The following is a 21,072-nucleotide window of genomic DNA, read 5'->3' as shown; positions in this document are numbered from 1 at the left end:
CCATGTACTCTGCTGGTTAACACTAGTCTCAATAACCCCAAACCCATTCTACAAAGGTTTAATTTCCTTCTGGGAAAAAAGGATTGGAATGGAATACTGACCAACAACCTCTTAAAATGTTTGCAGTGATCATTACTAAAAAGATAGTTATCCACAAAAATTCATCCTCAATTTTTTCTTGGCTCACAAATGAACTTCATTTTTTTGCCCCCTTGAAGTTTTCCCTGACTTTATGGGGATAAGTTCTAGCCCAAGTAATGATAATTGAAGTAATGTTTGCCTATTTGGGGGCAAAATGTTTTTTTTCTAAATCCATTTTGGACTAGCCAAGGAGCAATAAAGTGGCAAATTGTGATGCTTCCCTGTATAGTCATATCTACATTATTTCTAGGTTGAGTGCTGCGTAGATATAAATTATCCACCTTTAGGTTTCAATTTCTTCCTACTTTAATCTGGGATATTGACATTTTCTTACCTACAAAGTGAGACCTTCAGTAAAGATAAAATGACATACAATAATTTTATAGAAACAGATTGAGACTATTCAAAGGGGCTTTAAAGTTGTTTTAATCTTATCATGCATTTAATTTGGCATCATCTCTTTAAGTAGTCCTGGCTGAAAAAAATTTCAGCTACTGTTTACTGTCCCCTGGAGAGAATGAGATAGTTCTTCAGTGATCACCAAAGACTAATCATTAAAAATTATTTATATAACATGTTTCCCTGGTCTCTTGGTGAATTGTCTTCTGAAAAGCTACATCACATGCTTTTAGAGACATCATTTTAAGAAATGTTCTTAGGTATATTTAAGGAGAAGGTTTTTTTTTTTCCTTGAAATATACAATCATCACCCTCCCTCCCAGCAGGTATAAGATTTTCATTAATGAATCTATCTGAGAATCACCTCAGAAATAACTATTCTAATTTCCTACCATTTCAGCTTACATTACAATAAGTGATATCGCCTTTTCTTTATACCTTTCAAATTTGCTGAGGTGGAGTAGTCTCTTCTTTTTATTTTTAAATACTGTTCCACTTGAAAAAATTAGCTTGAATTTATTTTTTAGAAATCAAAATGTATCTCTAATTATTCTGATCTATTTTCCTGTCTCTTCTATCATTAGGGTTGATCCCTAATGGAACAGTGACAAAGTTGGTCAACAGAGCTCTGCCTCCTCTCTAGTTTTTTTTTTTTTATTCCCCTTTATAGCTTTCTGGAGTATTTCTGAACCTGACTCTTATAGTGGGGATGAAAGATGATTTGAGAATTTAAAGAATACCATATTTGAGTTATTCAGGATCAGTGATGCCTATATGTCAGGTAAGATCTAGATCAGACAAAGATAGATATTTAGAGGAAAGTTTTAAAAGGTACTCTTTAGAAAAGTATCGGTAAGATTTAAAATGACAATAAAATCAAGAAGACATAGCATAGTATTCCAACTGAGGGTTTTGGTAGAAACACACAGTCAAGTCATTACAACCTGTCAAGAAAGGAGCTGAGGAAAAATACCCTGACTTCATATTCATCCTAACCTTCAGTCTCCTACCAGAGACTCCCATTGGACAAACTCAACATATAGTGATAGGGCAAAATGACTCATTAATGAATACCCCAGGGCACACAAAGTAGATTGGAGATTTTAGCCATTGGTCTGGAGAAGCAAATGGAAGACAATTAGGAGAAGGCAAAGAAGCCCACCAGCAGAAACACAAATGTGGTATATGTAATATACAAAGAGATCCAAGACAAGGAACCAGAGAGAAGTAGCACCTAGAGGGGCTACTCTGTGTCAGCAGATGGCATCTTTATTTAAATAAACCTTCAAAAAAGCTTTATGAGATATTACTGTCCTATTTTATACTATTTCAGTAACTTATATATGTAAGTTCAATAGCTATTATATGTTATTGAAATAAATTTATCCAAGTTTATAATGGCCATGCCACAATTTGAACCAAGGTTTATCAAACTTTGAAGTCATCCTGTCTTTCAAATTGAAGGAAGTTAGCCAGGCTCACAGAGAGCCAAGAAACTGGCGGTTAAGACAGGACTGGAAAACAGATATCCACAGAACGGCTTAGACGCATAGGACACACAGACTCTGGATGAAAAACAAAAGTAGATTAGACAACAGAAATTATAGAGCATCATCCTCCTGTAGGAAAACAACCAGCAACATTGAAACGAAACCTTATTCATAAGAGTTCTCATTCTCAGGAGTAGAGAGGTTGTACCACTATTTAGAAAACATTGTTATGGCAATAGGATATTTCCCTGTTCTTCCAAATCCCCATATGTGAGGATGGCCAACTATCTTTTCTATGCCTGATAAAAATAACTTGGGCTTCCGGTTGCTAGAGTGTTCCACACTTTATAAGGTAAAATCTGTACTTTCTACTGACAGTGTGTAAGCTGCAGGGATATTAGCTAAGAAATATATTAAAATCTGTATTTGTAATGCTAATTATACTAAAGCATGTTAGAAGCTTAACTATCAAAAATGAAGAGCATTGCTCCTTCCTAAGAGGGTTTCTTAGGCACATCAGCATTAGAATTAAAATGTAGCATTCCTAAAAGTGTAGGTGGCGAATACAAGACCAGAACGAAATGCTGGAGTGATTTGACTCCACCATGATTTAGAGGCCTTTGATTTTAAATTTAACTGCTTACAGACATAGAGTCCGGAATGTCAAGGCAAAATCGCAGCTCTAGCTCCCCACTCATATTGTATACTAGGGAAGTTATTTCACCTCTCCATGACTCACCTTCCTCACTTGTAAAATAAATGATTTAGATTGTATAATCCCTAGTAATAGTTCCTTAGTTGTGGCTAGGTTGTCCATAGTTATGGTTAAGTGCAAAGAAAGGAGTTTAATTACATTAAGATTATCCCTGAGAACTCTCTACATCACCTGCACATATTCCCTATTAAATAATATCAAGCTCTCAAATTAATCACATAAATTTGTTAAGTTTGAATTCAAATTCTACCACTTCCATGGAGGCATTTTTTTCTTCAGAGTTTTTCCATACACATCCATAGTTGTTGTTTTTAACAGGTATAATTTAATGTAGTAATATTCACCCTTTTTAGTGCACAATTCTACAAGTTTGACAAGTGAAACAGTCATGCAGTCATCACCATAATCAAAACCCACACCAGTTCCACCACCCACAAAAATTCCCCAGTACCCTTCTCTAGTTAACACCATTACATCTGGAAACCACTGATATGTTTTCTGTACTTATAGTAGTTGTGTAGATTTGAAAATGCCATATAAATAGAATTACACAGTATGTAGCCATTTGAGTCTGGCTCCTTTCACTTGGAATAATGCATTTGAAACTCATCCAAATTACAGAATGCATTCATAGTTCATCCTTATTTTCTCTGACTTCTTCTTTTATTTTCATCAATTTGAATATTATGTGCCTGATGTGAGCTTTTCTGGGTTTTATTCAGTTTTGTATCCTTAGATCTTCTTGGATCTATGGTTTAGAGTCTTTGTTTAGTTTTGGAAAATCCATTGCCATTATTTTTTACATGTTTATTCTGCCCCTCTCCTTTTTTCTTTCTCTTAAGGGAGTCAAATTGCATATATATTAGGTGGTTTTATATTGTTTCATGGTTCTTGAATGCTTTGATCTTTCCCCATTTTTTTGTTCTCTTCAAGTTTTAGTTTTGCATAATTTCTATTTACATATTTTCAAGTTCGTTAATGCCTTCATCTGTGTCAAGTCTACTGACGGGTCTTGAAAATAATTTTTCTGTTCTTGTTTTCAGTTGAGGTATAATTGACACATAGTATTTTATTGGTTTCAGATGTACAACACAGTGATTTGATATTTGTATATACTGCAAAATGATCACTGCAATAAGTCTAGTGTTCCCATACAAAGTTATGCAATTTGCAATACACTATCATTGACTATAGTCACCAATACTATTATATCCCCATGACCTATTTGTTTTTTAACTGGAAGTTTGTACTTCTTGGCTCCCTTCTCCCATTTCACCAACCCCTAAATGTCCCTCCCATCTGAGAACAACCAATCTGTTCTCTGTGTCTATGAGTTTTGTTTTGTTTGTTATGTTTTTTGCAGTTGTAAATGAAATCATGTGGTATTTGTATTTTTTCTGTTGGATTTATTTTACCTTCAAGGTTTATCTATGTTTCTGAAAGGGCATTTTTAAATCACATTTCCTTTATTCATTTATCAATGGTTCTTAGGTTGTTTCTATATCTAGGCTATTGTAAATAATGCTGCAATTAACATGAGGGTGCATGTATCTTTTTGAATTAGTGTTTTCATTTTCTTATGTTACCAAGTGGAATTGCTGGATCATATGGGTAGTTCTATTTTTAGTTTTTTGACAAACCTCCATACTCTTTTCCATAGTGATCATACCAATTTACATTCCCGCTAGCAGTACCTAATCCTTCCATTTTCTCTACGTCCTCACAGACATTTGTTATTTTGTCCTTTTTATAATAGCCATTCTGACAGATGATATCTCATTGTGGTTTTGATTTTTATTTCCCTAATGACTGGTGATGTTGAGCACTTTTTATTTGCCTGTTGCCCATCTGTATGTCTTCTTCAAAAAAATGGCTGTTCAGGGGTGTCTGGGTGGCTCAGTTGGTTAAGCCTCAGACTCTTGATTTTGGTTCAGGACATGATCTCATGATTCATGTGTTCGAGCTCTGCATTGGACTCTGCACTGACAGCATGGGCACTGCTTGGGATTCAGCGTCTCCCTCTCTCTCTGTCATTCTCCTGCTCATGCTCTCTCTTTCTCTCAAAAATAAACAAACATTTTTTTAAAAATGTATGTTCAGATAATCTGGCCATTTTTAAATTGGATTGCTTGTTTTTTTGTTCTTAAGTTGCTAATATTCACCTTATTGAATATACAGTTTGCAAATATATTTTCCCATTCAGTAGGTTATCTTTTCATTTTGTTGACCATTTCCTTTGTTGTACAGAGCCATTTTAATTTGATGTAGTCACATCTGTTTATTTTTTCTTTTTGCCTTGTCTTTGGGGTCGGATCCAAAAATATTGCCAAAAGCAATGTCAAGGAACTTACTGCCTATGTTTTCTTCTAGTAGTTTATGGTTTATGGTTTTATATTCAAGTATTACCTCTCTAGAAACTCTTATTCTAGGTAATTTCCTTCATTAATTCTAATTTTATTCAGTGCTAACCCAGGTCATCCATAAACAAGAACCAAACATATGTATTTTTCCTGGCATTGCCCTTCATCTTGGGAAGGAGAAATGCCCACTTTTGATTAACATTATGTTCCTGAATTTGCTCACAAGGCAATCTTATTGTTCATAGACTCTATTGGACCAAAATAAGGGGCTTGAATTTTTTTCTTTGGCACTCTATTACATCAATGGATAAAGATGTAGAGGAAGGAAAGGAAGCTTCTAATGTGAAGTCAAAGAAACAGTGAATATGAAGGAAAAGAAACAATCTCTAAAAAGTGGAACACTTTCATGCTGAAGAAAAATTATAGAATTTTCACATATATGTTTATAAAAGCTTTAGAACAGTGCTTCCTTAGGTCACTAAGGAAATACTTAAGGGAGACAATTAGTGAGAAAGTAACTGTTTAGTGCACTAAATGTTGCCCTGCTGACCTGAAAGAGTTAATACTAATTTTACAATCTTAAATTATTCCCAAGGAAATTATTTTAAGTAGATATTCTCTGAAAATGCAATGCCATATACTCTCCACCTTCATGTCTCACACAGTTTATGTAGAATTATTTTATAATGAATTCCAGAAGACGATCAAATTGTTTGGTTGCATCATAATTTTGTGATAATGTATTTGCTACTAGACATTACATTTTTACTGTGCTAGAACTATAGATAAAACCCAGCAAATGCAAGTACTTCTGTAGTGAATATTCAAGCAAAAGGAAATGTTTAAAGAGAAACAGAAATGCAGTATGCACAAGCCACTGTCATCCATCAATTGTCTATATTTCTCAGGTTCTTTGACTTAGTTACTTTATTCAAAGTTTTATTCAGTTTGATGACTATGCTGCTGGAAGATATAACAGAGAAAGAGGTTTAATACTAAGTGCAACCTGGTGCCAGGAAAAAACGGCAAAGGAACTCCTCTCCTCCCTTCTCACATTGCAGTCCACACAGTTAAACAATATCATTTATAGTGCTATGACTATTACATAGGCAAGGACCAGAGAAAGTACTTACATTATGGGGACTTCACCATATGCAAGGCATTGTAACCAGATATCATTACTATATATTGCCATTTGAAAATTGTCTAACAGAATCTGCCTATAAAATGAAAGCATAGTGGCTATAACTGATATTCTGAAAAGCAAAAGCATCCTAATGCAGATTAAAGGGAGCTGTCATTAAGACTCTTATGGGACTGGTGAAACAAATATATTTTAACTGCAATTGCTGCCATGAGTTTAGTTTTAGATAGATGTTGATCTCCTAATCACCTCTGATTGTAAGCGTTCCCATATCCCCCACCCCCACCCCTTTCACACTCTATGTGCTGAATTGCTTCCTTCATCTTCCTATTTTACTGTATTTATATATATTGATATGGCTACTATTGCATTTGTCCAATTCTATTATTATTTTATGTATGTGTACCCAAGTGTTTTTTTTTAATATGAAATTTATTGTCAAATTGGTTTCCATACAACACCCAGTGCTCATCCCAACAGGTGTCCTCCTCAATGCCCATCACCCACCTCCCCTCCCTCCAACCCCCCATCAACCCTCAGTTTATTCTCAGTTTTTAAGAGTCTCTTATGGTTTGGCTCTCTCCCTCTCTAACTTTTTTTATGAGCAAATGAACTACAAATATTAGTTTTATTAATTATTGTATTTCCCATTAGCCTAAATGATGTCAAAGGTTGAACCAAACTCTGAGTGGCCTCAAGGAACTTATAGCCTATTGAAAGAGAAACATAAGGAATATAAAAATACATGCTAAAGGAAATGAGAAAGATAACTGGGTATTATGGGAAGAGCAGCATCACCTTGTTTTAGAGAGTCAAAGGTTTCCTGGAGAAGAGAATTATTTGACTGTTTTTTAAAAGAGTAGATAAGTCTAACTAGATTACTAGTTAGTGAGATGAAGAGGTGGAGAAAATTCTTCTGGGCAGAAGGGAAATCACCATAATGTGAATATATTATAAAATTTCAATAATTCTAGATTATACTGAAGACTAAATGACAAGAAATAAAGCCAAACATCATCAAATAGGAAGCATATCAGATAGGAGTTGCTGTAGAAGTTGTTAAAAGAGCTTAGACTATTCTTTTTTGATGGGCAGTCACGGAGTGATTTATTTTTTAAGTAGAGAAAGGTTGTGTATCTATATCTACTGTGCATCTGTGGAAAGGATGAATTTGAAATGAATAATATTGGAAACCAGATGCTAACTGGTTTTAATGGTTTTAATAATCCATGTGAGAAATTGTGGTGGCCTCAAGTAAGGCGATAATGAAAGTGAGGAGACATATGGGGCAGTGTTTGTTCCTCCACTTTGGCTTCACATTAGAATACCTAAGGATATTTTAAAAATCCTGATGACTCATACCCCCCCCTGCCCCCCCCACACCATTTAAATAAAAATTTAAACTGAAGCATCAGTATTTTTTAAAACTTGTCTATGTGATCCCAATGTGCACCCAAGGTTGTGAACTCCTGGACTAGAGACATTTTTAGGAGGTATGATTAGCAGGTCTTGGTGATGAGTTGATATAGGAAGGTAGAGAGAGATAGGCATTAAATATAAAGTCCCGATTTCTAGCTTGAGAAACTGGGTAGATGCTGGTACTAGAGAGAGAATACAGAAAAAAGAGAACAGTTCTGTGGGACTACAGTGAAATCAGCTGACACATGATATCGCTGAAGTAGGAGTACAGGTGCTGTCCAGCCAGCAGTTGGTGGTATAGCAGAACAGCAAAGAGTCCAGGGTACAAGTTTACAGAATAGCAGAAAAGGCCCTCTCTGAATAGGGCACTATGTTGTTCAGAAAAGCAGGAATAGCCTTAGCTTGTTGAAAATGTTCCAGAGGTATATTGTAACACATGAGAAAAACTAGTTGAGTGTCTAAAACGGCTGTATTTATTACAGTCTCTTTGAGCAAACCAGAGAATATTTCTCTAGGATTTTTCAAGCACTGAGTTCAGGGATTGTACCAATCACAGAGATGCAAGTGTTTCATGATTGTTTAGTCATTTAGCTGTGGAGCTGTGGTTGTCAGAGTGTCTGTTGCTGGTGGCCTGGCTTTCAGAAGCATGGCTAGTGAAACAGCTGTCATTTGTTGACTGAATGGTTTTCAAGAGAGTTCTGGTAGTAACATGTTACTGAAGCTACTGAATAATTAGTCTTTCCAAAAAGTCAACTTTTATCTCCTTGTTGGCACTTGTTACTGGATAATTGTTTTCCATTGTATTAATTTAAGCACTTACTGTATTATTCCTCTTTTCTATTCTCTTTAGACTTTTTGCTTCATTTTATTTGTTATTGTTTAAAGTTGATGTTTTAGATCTCTTCAGCCTTTATTTTTTTTTAAACTAGAAACCTTAAAGCATAAATGTCTAATAATTACTTTGTGCTCCACAGTACTCTTTTTTTTAATGATCTTTGTAGATGGTATTTCTTTTATAAAGTCAGGTTTTAGTTCCAATCTACAAGCTAGTATTCACTCTCAGATGTATAATTCCACAAGTTTTTGACAAACATATTCAGTCATGTATCTTCACCAAATTGAGAAAAAGAATATTTCCATCAAGCAACTCTTTGATTTCTTGATACATATTATGTATTCTTATTTGAGAGTCTCCATCAGATACAATAAATAAATGATATATTTGTGTGGCTAATTGTAATGTTTTTTATTTCCCCTCTGATTTTACTCATGGTTCTGTTTCTGTATTGTAATTAAAATTTTTTAATGTTTATTTATTTTTGAAAGAGAAAAACAGAGAGAGAGAGAGAGAGAGAGAGAGAGAGAGAGAGGAGAGAGAGCAAGCAGGGGAGGGGCAGAGAGAGAGACAGACAGAGAATTCAACCCAGGCTCTATGCAGGCTCTGAGCTGTCAGCACAGAGCCTGATGTGGGGCTTGAACTCATGAGCATTGAAATGATGACTTGAGCAGAAGATGATGCTTAATCAACTGAGCCACCCAGGTTCCCTCTGTATTGTAATTTTTTTTTTAACTCTGACTTCATGTTCCTTGAAAATTGTGGAAATTTTTTGATACCTCTTTTGGATGGTGTTCCTTCTGAGAGGAATTTAATTTGCTTCTATTGGTTATCTGTCACTTCCAGCCCATATCGCTTTCAAATAAATTATTTTCTTGGGCTTTTTTGGGACCACATTCATTAATATCATATTGTAAAATGTAAATTTATAATAAGGGAAATTCCTATTACCCCCTGCCCTACAACTCTTCAAGTTCAAGAAAAGATAATTTCCTTGTACTCCACTTAATATTTAGTATTTTATTAATCTTTCTCCTTATAATGAGCTTTTGCAATGATTTTCTACTAGATTTCTGTCATTATTAGTTACCTCTTGGTTCTTGTACCTCATAGCTATCAAATGGAAGTTCAGGGTACAAGGTAAAAACTAGCTTTGGAACTCACTTCTCCAAGTCCTTCCTTTAACTTCATCATGGCATCTGCAAATGATTTACTATTTTTCTCTGATCAGTGATGAATTTAAAATATAAAATTCTCATTTTAATACTTTATCAACTTACACAGTTTGTTTTAACCAAGAGTAACATTCAGAGTATACATTATGTTATATTGTGGAAAATAAAAACCAGCTTGTACATTTTGCAAACAATCCCAGGAAAGTCTATATGTATAATAAAATTTAAAAACCATTGTACTAAACCTCATAAAGTTTGTTTTAAATGCCTGTATGTTGAGTAGCAAGAATCTAAGCAAAAAGATAAAAAAAACACCTATAAAACATTTATAAATGTTATAGTAAGGCTAAATGAAAAGCAAGTGGTCACTTAGATATATTCAACCCAATTTAGCAAGAGTGTGTAGACTAGATGCATAGAACCTCCTATGTGCTAAGGAGGTTCAAAAAAAGTGCCAATCATAATTCCCTGCAAGCTAAGAGTAATAATCATAAAACCATTAGACCTAAATACGCTAATAATCATATATCAAATGAGTTAATGAGCAATCATGACTCTAAATGCAAAACTAGATGTAGTTGCTGGCAAATAATTAACCTCCCTAGTCCTCTCCATATCTTCCCTACCCCACCCTCAAGCTTCATGAGAAAAAGTGAACTTGAACTAAATCTAAGAAGTTGAGAGAAGTTGAATATGTGGAAGTAGAGAAGGGGTGATAGGATTCTAGGCAAGGGCAAAAGTGTAATCAAAATCCCAGAGATGAGAAGAGACATAGAAAATCTAGGCTGAATTGAACCAATCAACCTGGCTAATAGAGCGGTATGGTGACACCCCATATGGTATATGGGTATGGGATGAGTTGGTGTGAGCTCAGGTCCTCCTGCCTTAACTAACTTTATTATGCACAGAAGAGGAGATATATACTTCTTGACTTGTAATAACCTTGAACAGTTGGCTAAATTGTTCAATCTTTATCCTTAAATAATAAATATAATTTCTTAAGCAGGGGATGACAAGATAGACAGTAACAAAAGCAAGACCAACTCAGAGAGAAGGAAGCTATTCTGAGATAGCGTGGGCTCAACTAAGTATTATGGAAGTAACTTTCGTGTTACTTTTCATTCCAGAATATCCACACATTTCGTAATAATTGAGGGATCCTATTCAGAAATATGTTTCAGATGAAATTTAACTGCTATTTCTTGTCTAACCCAAACAGAACTCATATAGTATAGATGTTAAAAAATGTTTTGCCTTACCTATAATGTTTCCTTGTGTGTGTGGTAAATGAGATCCATTTCAGTTTTGATAAGGAAAAGGCATAAAATCATATATTCTTGTAAATAATGTGCACAGTATTATTTGTTGATGCCAATGCTATAAAAAAATCTGCTAGTAAACTGGCAAATATCTATGATTCTCATGAAATACAAACAAATCATAGATTTTATGTTGATCACCTTTATATATTTGATTGTTTTTTTTTTTTCCTTTTTCATTGTATGTGTTACCTAAATGCTAGGACAAAATACGTGGATATGCATTCTGCCAAAAAACACATAGTTTTCTTGATGTTCCCTATTATAGCAGCCATTTCTTTAATCAACAATATAGGCTAGCAGTTTATTGAACAATTGCCACATATCATGCCTTTTGTATACATGGATTAGCATTAGCACTCACAGAAACCCTACTATGTGAATATATGTGCCCTCCTGTTTTCGAAACCGATTCACAGAATTCAAATGACTTGCTTAACTACACAGTGGAACAGAAAACAGTTTGGGGAAAATGTCAAATTCTTGAGTCTCCTCCACCCCAGCTAACCATGGCAATTTTATAGTGATTGGATCTCTGGCTCAGGAGTACAATGGGAATATTGTTTATGAACAATAAATACAATTGGCTATGAACACAAGTATGTGAAGACTGAAAATCAGGAAGTCATTTGTGTGTGTGCAAGTGTATACACACATATAAACACATACATGCATATACACAGGAGGTTGCGAGTCTGAGCAGGCATTTAGAGATCTTAGAAATCTTATTTGTACCACTAAATAAAATGTTGTGTTAATATTGACAGGCAAAGTGCAGAGAATCTAAGAGAAGTGAATCCATGATGCAAATAAGGTAAAGAAGTAATGCTTACCACCTTAGCAGAGGTTCTGATGGGTGGTAAGGGTGGTCCAATCCTCTGTTTTTTCTAGCCTAAGTCATGGCCACATATTAAGTGGATATAAAAGTTAGGCACCCCATATGGCACCTGGGTGGCTTGGTCAGTTGAGCATCCGACTTTGTATCAGGTCTGAACTCACTGTTTGTGAGTTTGAGGCCCATGTCACGCTCTGTGCTCACAGCTCAGAGCCTGGAGCCTGCTTCAGACTCTGTGTCTTCCTCTCTGTCTGACCCTCCCCCACTCTCACTCTATGTCTCTCTCTCTCTCAAAAATAAATAAACATTAAAATTTTTTTTAAAGTTAGGCACCCCAAGATAGGAACAGTCTCATGAAAAGCCTCCAGAGTTCTAGAAACTTGTCCCTATTGACTACTGCTCAGCCAAAAAACTATATAACCCCAAACTACCATGGCCTATCTTGCTACCCATAGGAGAATCCCTATGTCACCAACACCAAATGCCTATTGATCTTTATCTTTACTTCTTTTTCCTCCTTGAAACAAAACTTTCAAACTGTATTCAGTGAGATAAAGGTTGGTGGGCTGCTGAGAGTGGTGTTTGAATAGGGGAGTTTGAGCAGATGGACTGATGGTCCTCTGCCATGCTTCTGTCACTTAAGCAAAACAGCTTTAGTTTATTTACATAGATATTAAGATGCTGTACAATATTTTATTTTAAAGAAAAGGTAGGCTAAAATTAGTTTGAAAACATCTGTGCTAGTAGATGGTGAGTGGGAACGGATTAATCAGATACAGTAAATGTGATTGATTTTAGTGCTTTCAAGTTTAAGGGGATTATTAAAATGATTTTCAAATTGCCAAGGAAGGCTGAGTCACACCCTGGAGACAGCCATATATGTTGCCTAAAATAAGGCTGGCTGATGCTGGAGCAGACAGTTGGTATTTTTTGATTTAGCTCTTCAACTTCCTTTTTGATCAGTTTTCTGGCTCTACTCCTGATTGGTAGTTACCTAAGCTAGATACCCGGTTTCTCTAGACTTCAAATCTGGTTCTTTCCCTTGGCATCTTACTTCCATGAGAGATTGACTGACTGATGAGGCCCCTCCTATTTTTTTGAAACACTTAAAATAAAAATAAGTCCTATTTTTTCTTTGAATAGATATATTATAGAAAAAGATACAAGAAGGTATAAAATAAAAAGTAAATCTTTCCTCAGATGGAACTTCCAGTAAATGAGTTTTGTTCTCCCGGAGCCAGTAGATTCTTCTGTCCATGTTCAGTCATTCTTTGCATGACAAGTGGAATCTCTCCATGTTCAGAGTCATTCTCTGCATGACAAGTGGACATGTGTGTTTTATTTTTTTCCTTTTAACAAATAAACAACATACTCCTCAGCATATATTCTGGGGATTATTCTATATCCATATACAATGATCTTCATTTTTTAAAGCAAATTCTTCTGTTATGAAGATATATAATGACTGAGTTAATCAGATGTAGTACTTAGAATGTTTTTTATATTGAGCTCTTATAGACAATGTTGCAGTAAATATATGCACATGCTTATACAAGCATGCCTATGGAACAGATTCCTGGAAGTGGAATTGCTGCTTCTGCATCAAATTTCCATAGATATAGTCAAATAATTTCCATAAATAGAGCACCATTTTACATTCCCTGAAAAATACACAAAAGTGCCTATTTTCCATACCACCCCTCAACAGTGTGTTTGCAAACATTTTAATCTTTCCTAATTGAAAAAATTATCTTATAATTTTTAACATTTATTTATCTTATTATGAATAAGTTTGAGTTTGAGCATATTTTCATTTGCCCATTTATGTTTGCTTTTCTCTGACCTGTTTAAATCTTTTGCCCATTTTAACTTGAGTTGCTGTTATTTTTTCTCAGAGATTTATAGAAAATTTTTACCAAGAAAGGCAATCAATTTGCTTTTGTACGAATTGAAAATTTTTATTTTATTTCTTACTTTTTTAAATGTTTTTTGATATATAGGATTTTTAGAATTATATAGTCAACATCATTTTTTTTTCTTTTATGACCTCTTTTATTCCATAATTAAAAGGAACTTTCCCATTCCAACATAAAACAAAGTTTTTCCAAAATTTCTTCTTTTATTTTAAGTTTCATTTTTCACATTTAAATTCTTATTGCACACGGAATTTATTTTTGTATAAATTGGTAAGAAAGGATACTTCTACTTAGTTAACCAGTTGTTCCAATTAAATTTATTAATAATCTATTTTTTTACCTATGATTTAAAATATTAACTTTACCCTATACAAATTTTACCATATTCTATATATATTTTTTTCTATTTCTAAACTTTTGGGACTATTCCATTGATCTGCCTATTAATGTGCTAATAAATCACTGTTTCATTTAGAAGATATAGTTAAGCATCTAATAGGACTATCCCCCATTATACTTCTTTTTGAAAATTTTCCTAGACTTTATTTTGCTTTTTAAAATATAATGTTTAAAATTATCTTGTCTAAATGCCACTGGTATGTTTATTGAAATCATAATAATTTTATATGTTTATGTCATGATATCTAACATTCCTAATTGACAACAAGATATACTTTTAAGTCTCCTTTTGAAGTTTTTCTTCATCTAGAACCTGTCCACTTCTTAACAAGTAAATTCTTTGGTAGTCTGTTCATTTTTTCAAAATTACTTTGGTAAATGGGGTCTTTTCTTCTACTATACATTGTCTGGGTATTTCTATCTCTCGTATGGCTAATTGATAATTTTCCTTTAGTACGTGCAAGTAGTGATGCACTCGTGGTGTGTGTATTTGGTGTATGTTGATTTTCATCTCTACCCTATGAGAGGTTTATGCCTTTTGTAATACACTCATCGCAAATATATACTCAAAGTATTTCTTGATCACTTCAAATATTGTTATGGAAATGGCCAAAAAGTTTATTGATTCATAAAAGAGATATCAGAAATATATATTACCTAGTTAAATAAATGGTGTTTAGGATATGTGATAAGGCAGAAAAGCTTTCAGGAACCCTAGTGCCTTAGCATGAATGAGGTAAGAGAATCCCAAGAAAAGCAAGCCCAGCTTTGCCAGCAGCACATGAGAGGTAGAGCCTTGTTCACCTTGTATTCCTTTATTTGATGGAGATCTCTGTGGAATGACCCAATGACTGGCCCTTCCACCAAAATGCCGTTGTGTACTTCAGAGTGGGCCTTTTGTTCAAATATTGTTAGACATTGTTCAGAATGTATCTTGCTTTGAGATACAAAACCAGTTACATGACAATTCTTTGAGGGATTGTTGGTAATTGCTTGTACCTTTGTCAGAGCTTCTTCTGAGACATAATTTCATTGTTATATACCATGAGGCAACAGAAACTGATCCAGGCTGGTGCCCTGATGATTTTGCATAAATCAACAGAGGCCACATGAGGAAGGTTTAACCACAACAAATCTTCGCAGAATGCCCTGTGATCCTCCTGGAAAACAAGAGCATATGAATCTTCTGAGTTGTTGCTACAAGGCAATTTCTTACTTATCTTACAGAAACAATCTTTGAGATAGTTTCTCATCCTCTCCCAGGTTCTGACAAGGCATGAGGATTTTGGCCTTGCTTTCACCCTTACATTACAGCTGCAAACTGTACAATGTGTTAGCTATCGCATGCAACCGGTTCTTCAGCAACAAGTTGCCCTACCACTCATGTCTCATTGTCATCTGTTCCCTTCTGTTTTGGTGCTGTCCTGTGGAAGAAGAGATGTAGTGAGCTGTGACCTGTGTTATTCTTGTTTTGATTCTCCAAGTAAGTAATACAATATCTGAATCTGAAAAGGACTTATTGTTTCCTTACCATCCAAATATGTTAGATTTGTTGGACAGCTTTCAGGGGTATAAAGGTCTAACCTCCAAACACCTTTAATGATTGGAGGCTGCTGCTATTTCCTGAAATAATCTAACAATGTTGAATTGATAAAATAGTTTTAGATAATAATATTTATATATATGAAGAGTATTATTCTTATACATTAATTTTTTATCCAGCCTTTTTACTGAATTATCTTAACATTAATAATAGATTTAAGTTTTTCTCTTGGGTTTTCTAGTCTCTCTTGCTCTGAGATGACAATGGACTCCCTGCTAAAAATTGTGTTTAACTAGTTTTGATTGGATGAATCAACCTCTATACAGTTGATTCTCATCATTTGCAGTAGTCACATTCTCTAAAGTCACTGTGAACAATGAATTAGTGAATATTATACCATTATTCACAAAGGGAATCTCTGTCATCTATCTATCTACCCACCCACCTACCTATCTACCTACCTAGCATAAATTATAATATCAAATCATAACAATAACTTATTCTGCTAGATTCCATTTTCTTTATTCTACAAAAGAGAAAAGAAGATTCTGAAGCATTATGTGGCCTGAGGCCACCCTCCAACAGGAACTATAATTGGGATTCAAACCCCATCCAACTGGCCCTGAGCTAGAATCACTACATTGCACTGCTCCTTACCGTCTCCACAATTGGTCATCTCTATATAAGGACTGAAATGAAAGTCAGTGTTGTCTTGTTCAGCCTCAGTTGGGAATGAATGTGTGTGTCAGGCAATTTATTTTTGCTATTTTGTGCATGTTTGCAAGTGACCAAGAAAGTGCTGGTCATATTCATTTTGAGATTATGAATAAATTTTAGTGAGTAGGCCAGTTCACAAATAGACATATGGGTTCAAATTAAGTAATGTGTTAGTCTTCACATTTGGGGAGGAGTTTAAGGGCTAAAGTCTATCAGAAGGAGAGACCCAATTCTGAATTTGGTCAGATGTACTTGGATATAGGGGCTGCTAAAACTTTAGCTCCAGGATTTTAGTAACTGTTTGCTGAACTGATAAGATGAAAGTCTGGAACAAAAGAAAAATGTTTTGCATAACACTAAATAGTGTTATGGCTTATAGGAAGAAGGAGACCAGGGAGAAGAAAAGGGAGAATTCTATAGGACAGAGATCAGATATGATGTGATAATGTGATTCATACTAGAAAAATATCTAAATTAATATGAACATGAGGGTGGCTCAGTCAGTTAAGCAACTGACTCTTAATTTTGGTTCAGCTCATAATCTCACAGTTGGTGAATTTGTGCCTTGCATTGGGCTCTGCGTAGTGTGGAGCCTACTTGGGATTCTCTCTCTCTCTCTCTCTCTCTCTCTCTCTCTCTCTCTCTCTCTCCCCCTCCCCCCTCTCTTTCTCTCTCTGTCTCTCTCTTCCCCTCCCTGCTCATGCTGTCTCTTTCTCTCAACAATAAATAAATAAATAAATTTTTAAAAATATGGACATGAAAATAATGTTAAAATTCAAAGGGAGACAATAAAGTGATAAATATGCATATTGTCAATAAAACAAATTTAAGGACTCAAATGTACATTTTTAGTCAGCGTTTCAAATGAACAAAAGTAACCTAGTAGTGAATTGTAATTATCAATGACTTTCAACAAACATTTCTAGTGGCCCAATTACCCAAACCAAAGGTGGCAGGATCATTCCATCTGCCATCCACAGGCAGACATAATCTCCCATGAATTATCAAGTATGTAGTTACAGGCCTCCTGTGGGGCATTTGGAAGATATTTTTAATGGTTTAAACCTTGTACTTCCTAGGAGGGGTAATTCCTTAGCAAGAAGTAGTATAAGTTTATTTAACTAACTTATTCAGTCTTAATTTTATGTAACAGAAAGTATAATATTATGTTGTTGGAATATAATGTGAGTGCATATCAATTAATGCAACCAAGAAGATAATATTTGGTGATAGTCAACCACCTGGTTGAAGCTTTAGTAGCCAAAAATGCGACATGAAAATACTTTGGCAATATTTTGACAAATTCAAGAAATTTTATTTTCCCTTACTTCATAATATTCTTTAGGACTAAATTATAGGAAATGGTATCAGCACATGCCTTAGTTCCTAGTTTCCCAGATGGTTCACCTTTAGCAATTATTCTCTATTCAGTGCCTAAAGGAAACCCTGCATCTCTGCATTTTAGGATTTTAAAATTGTGATGAAGACACATAAAAATTATAAGATGACCCATGATATGCTTTAAGGCCTAGTAAGAGATACAGGTATAGTGCTTTGAAACTGAAGACCAGATCTTGCACAGAATTATTATAGAGTTGTCATGGGAGTTATTTCCTAGAAAAACAAAAAGTTTGGTTTTAAGACGGACCTTAAAGGATTCAGTTTTGGCCTAAGAACCACCTATTGCTAATAGACAAATCTGCAGTCATAGGTAAATTCAGGCTTCCTTTAAGATCTTCCCATTATCCTCTCTTCCCCAGAGTCACCTTCTTAGAGTCCACTTTTATAGCCAGAAAATGCTCCTTTTTAGATAAACAAATAAAAACAAGATCTACTCTGATTGCAGAAGGCACTTCATCATTACTGGGGCACATTTTTCTACATAAACAGAAAATACAAATTAGCACTTCCTTCCAAGAACTCTAGATCAGATGAACTGGATTGTTCTGAATGCGTGGTACAAAGCAACAAGAAATCACAGGTAGCATAACTCCAAAACAGAAGTACTGATTAATCTGTCAGATGTTGGGAGATCAACATTGGTGCTTCTTTGGTTCACCTAAGGGCTCAAAAGAATCAGATGAGTTAGAGAAAGTTCTAAGTAACAAGCTATCCTGGCTTCCAAGGAAGCAAAAAATAATCTTTATTAAAAATTAAAGACTAAAGAAACACTAAACATAGTATCCATGTCTATTGTCAACAAAATATTTTGAGTCCCTGAAATTGCTTCCCAGCTTGAAGGAATGACAACTCAGATGTTTCAATAAAGGTCAGACAAATTTAATGAGGAAACACTGCCTAAGTTAAAATTTGCAATATTATACAAGCAAAAGAAAACATTTTAGCATAAACTAGAGAATAAAGTTTGTATCTTGAACACAATCTTGAACTCTCCTTCTCCCTCCCACCCCAATCCCCCTCTCTTGTCTAGTTGTTTTCTCCAGAAAGCAATGTGGAATTCACTGCATTTGGGCAAACTAGAAATCCTCTGTGACTGTAATAATGTTTTTCTCATAAAAATATTTCTAAAAATAGAGAATTCTGAGAAGGAAAGCTGGTGGATTCTTAAATAGATTTTAAGAAAAAGTATATAAAACTTGGAAATAGGCAAAAAATAATATTAGATGTTCTTTCGGTGCAGTGGTGGTTGGCTTGCATTTGGTTGACCCTCTCTTGACTGCACTTTTATACAACTCTGTAAGGCCAAGATGAAATTGCAATTTTTATCTCAGTAAAGCGGCAGAAAATTTCTGTCTTGTGGAAAACAAAACCTCCAATGTTGCAGTTTATTATTTTCACGGATGTTAAACTATGTTGTATCAAGTCCAATTGTCTTTCCTCACATTTCTTTATTAAACTGCTTATGAATATCAAATTCCTCAAATTCTCATTTAACTGGTCCCAATAGCCTACTGATTATCTCCCTCCTTTCATGTGTTTATTTTATATTTACATGAGGGTCATAATTTTACATTTTTGAAAGTTATATTTTAACAATGTACTTATAGGCATTTATTAATTTGGTGAAACCACTTTGCTCAGGGATTATGTCGTTAGTTTGAAAACTACCCAGAAGTGACCAAGCTCTTGAGGAGTGATTCATGATAACCAATCTATTTATTGACCAATATATTTATTGACAACAGGAGAGAGATTGTATTTGTGACCAAAAGACTTGGATTGGCTCAATAGGCTCCTTACCTCTGGCTACCAAAAAACCCAGAAAGCCATGCTAATTTATTCAAATATTGCTTGGAGAGAAAAAAAATCAATAACAGTAGGAATTGAGAGATCTTGAATGAAATATCTTTTTTTCCCCCCTTTGGAAAAGTCAGCTGATATTTTTTTCTTCTCAGTCTGTTGTGCTTTCTAGTCTCCATTTGCCATTGACCCTATCCCTTCTCTGATTTGTTCTGTGCCCCAGGAGTCTGATCCCTATGGGAGATCAGCCCTTCCAATTATTTTCAAGTTACATTCAGCCAATGAGAGTTACCAACAGAAGACTGGAGTATGGGAGGAGAGAAAGATTGGGGCATTTTCCCCCCTGTTCCCTCATCGCTTCGGTGCCATATCTCACCACCACCACCACAGCTACCATGAGTCCTCCCCCCTTTGTCTTTATCTCTTATTAGGGTCCTATAAGTATTATTTTTTCTCTTTCCTCTTCCTGTGTTCAGTAAAGGATAATCTTTAGGTGCCTTAATATCTCCTGTCCATTCCTTTAATGTGGAAATGGTTCTAAACAGTATGTAAAATTTTTCTGGATTAAAGTCTCTTATTTGAACCATCTCTTCCCCTTAACCAGCCTATCACAGAGACGCCAGAATCAGTTCTTCATTCACCATATAGTTATATTAGTTCTCCTTTTATAACATTTACAACCCACCTTAATTCTATTTTTGCCGCACGCATTGTCTCCTGCCATCCCAAAGTACTAAGCAGTATTTCAAATCACGCACTTAATTGAAATAGGTATTTCCAAAAACATTCCATATTCTTTCTTGCACATTTCTTCTGTGTTCCTTAAATACCCCTTTCCCTCTTTTTCCCACCTATAAAAAAGACTAAGCATAGTTTCATATCAATCTGCCAAACCCTGATTTTCAAAGACCGTCATGGTCTATAATGCAGTAAATTTGGAGGGGAGGAATATTAATATCTTGTATACCTCTGTGGACCACAGGAACCCCTAGAATTCATAAAATTCAACAGTAAATTATAAATCTCTCAGCACAGTACCATGGATATCTCTTACCCCTTTCCAAACATTGAATGTACCCCTCCATCAATGGTACTTCTAGTACACCTGCTACATTTCATTTACGTTATCCAAAAATAACACCTTTATATTCAGAATAAACCTGTTTTGCCATGCCACCTTCTTTGTGTAGTTCTTTAACCTTAATATTATGCCACAGTTTACCCAAGTATTCCTCAGACCCTAATCAGAACTCACTTTTCTATGGTCACTTTTGATTATGTGTACTTTTCCTACTTAATCAACACCTCTGGGGCCTCTTGCCTGCTTGGGCAACACTACCTGCTCTTAATTACCATTATCTTGTTAAAAGTGAGTGATGTCTAGAAATTTAGTGTTATAAGTTATGTTCAGTATCCCTGACCATTATGATGGGACTACAGCTAGAGATCCTGACAACATTAAGT

This window comes from Panthera uncia (assembly GCF_023721935.1).
Source record: "Panthera uncia isolate 11264 chromosome A3 unlocalized genomic scaffold, Puncia_PCG_1.0 HiC_scaffold_11, whole genome shotgun sequence".
NCBI lineage: Eukaryota > Metazoa > Chordata > Mammalia > Carnivora > Felidae > Panthera > Panthera uncia.
This window is presented reverse-complemented; position numbering follows the sequence as displayed.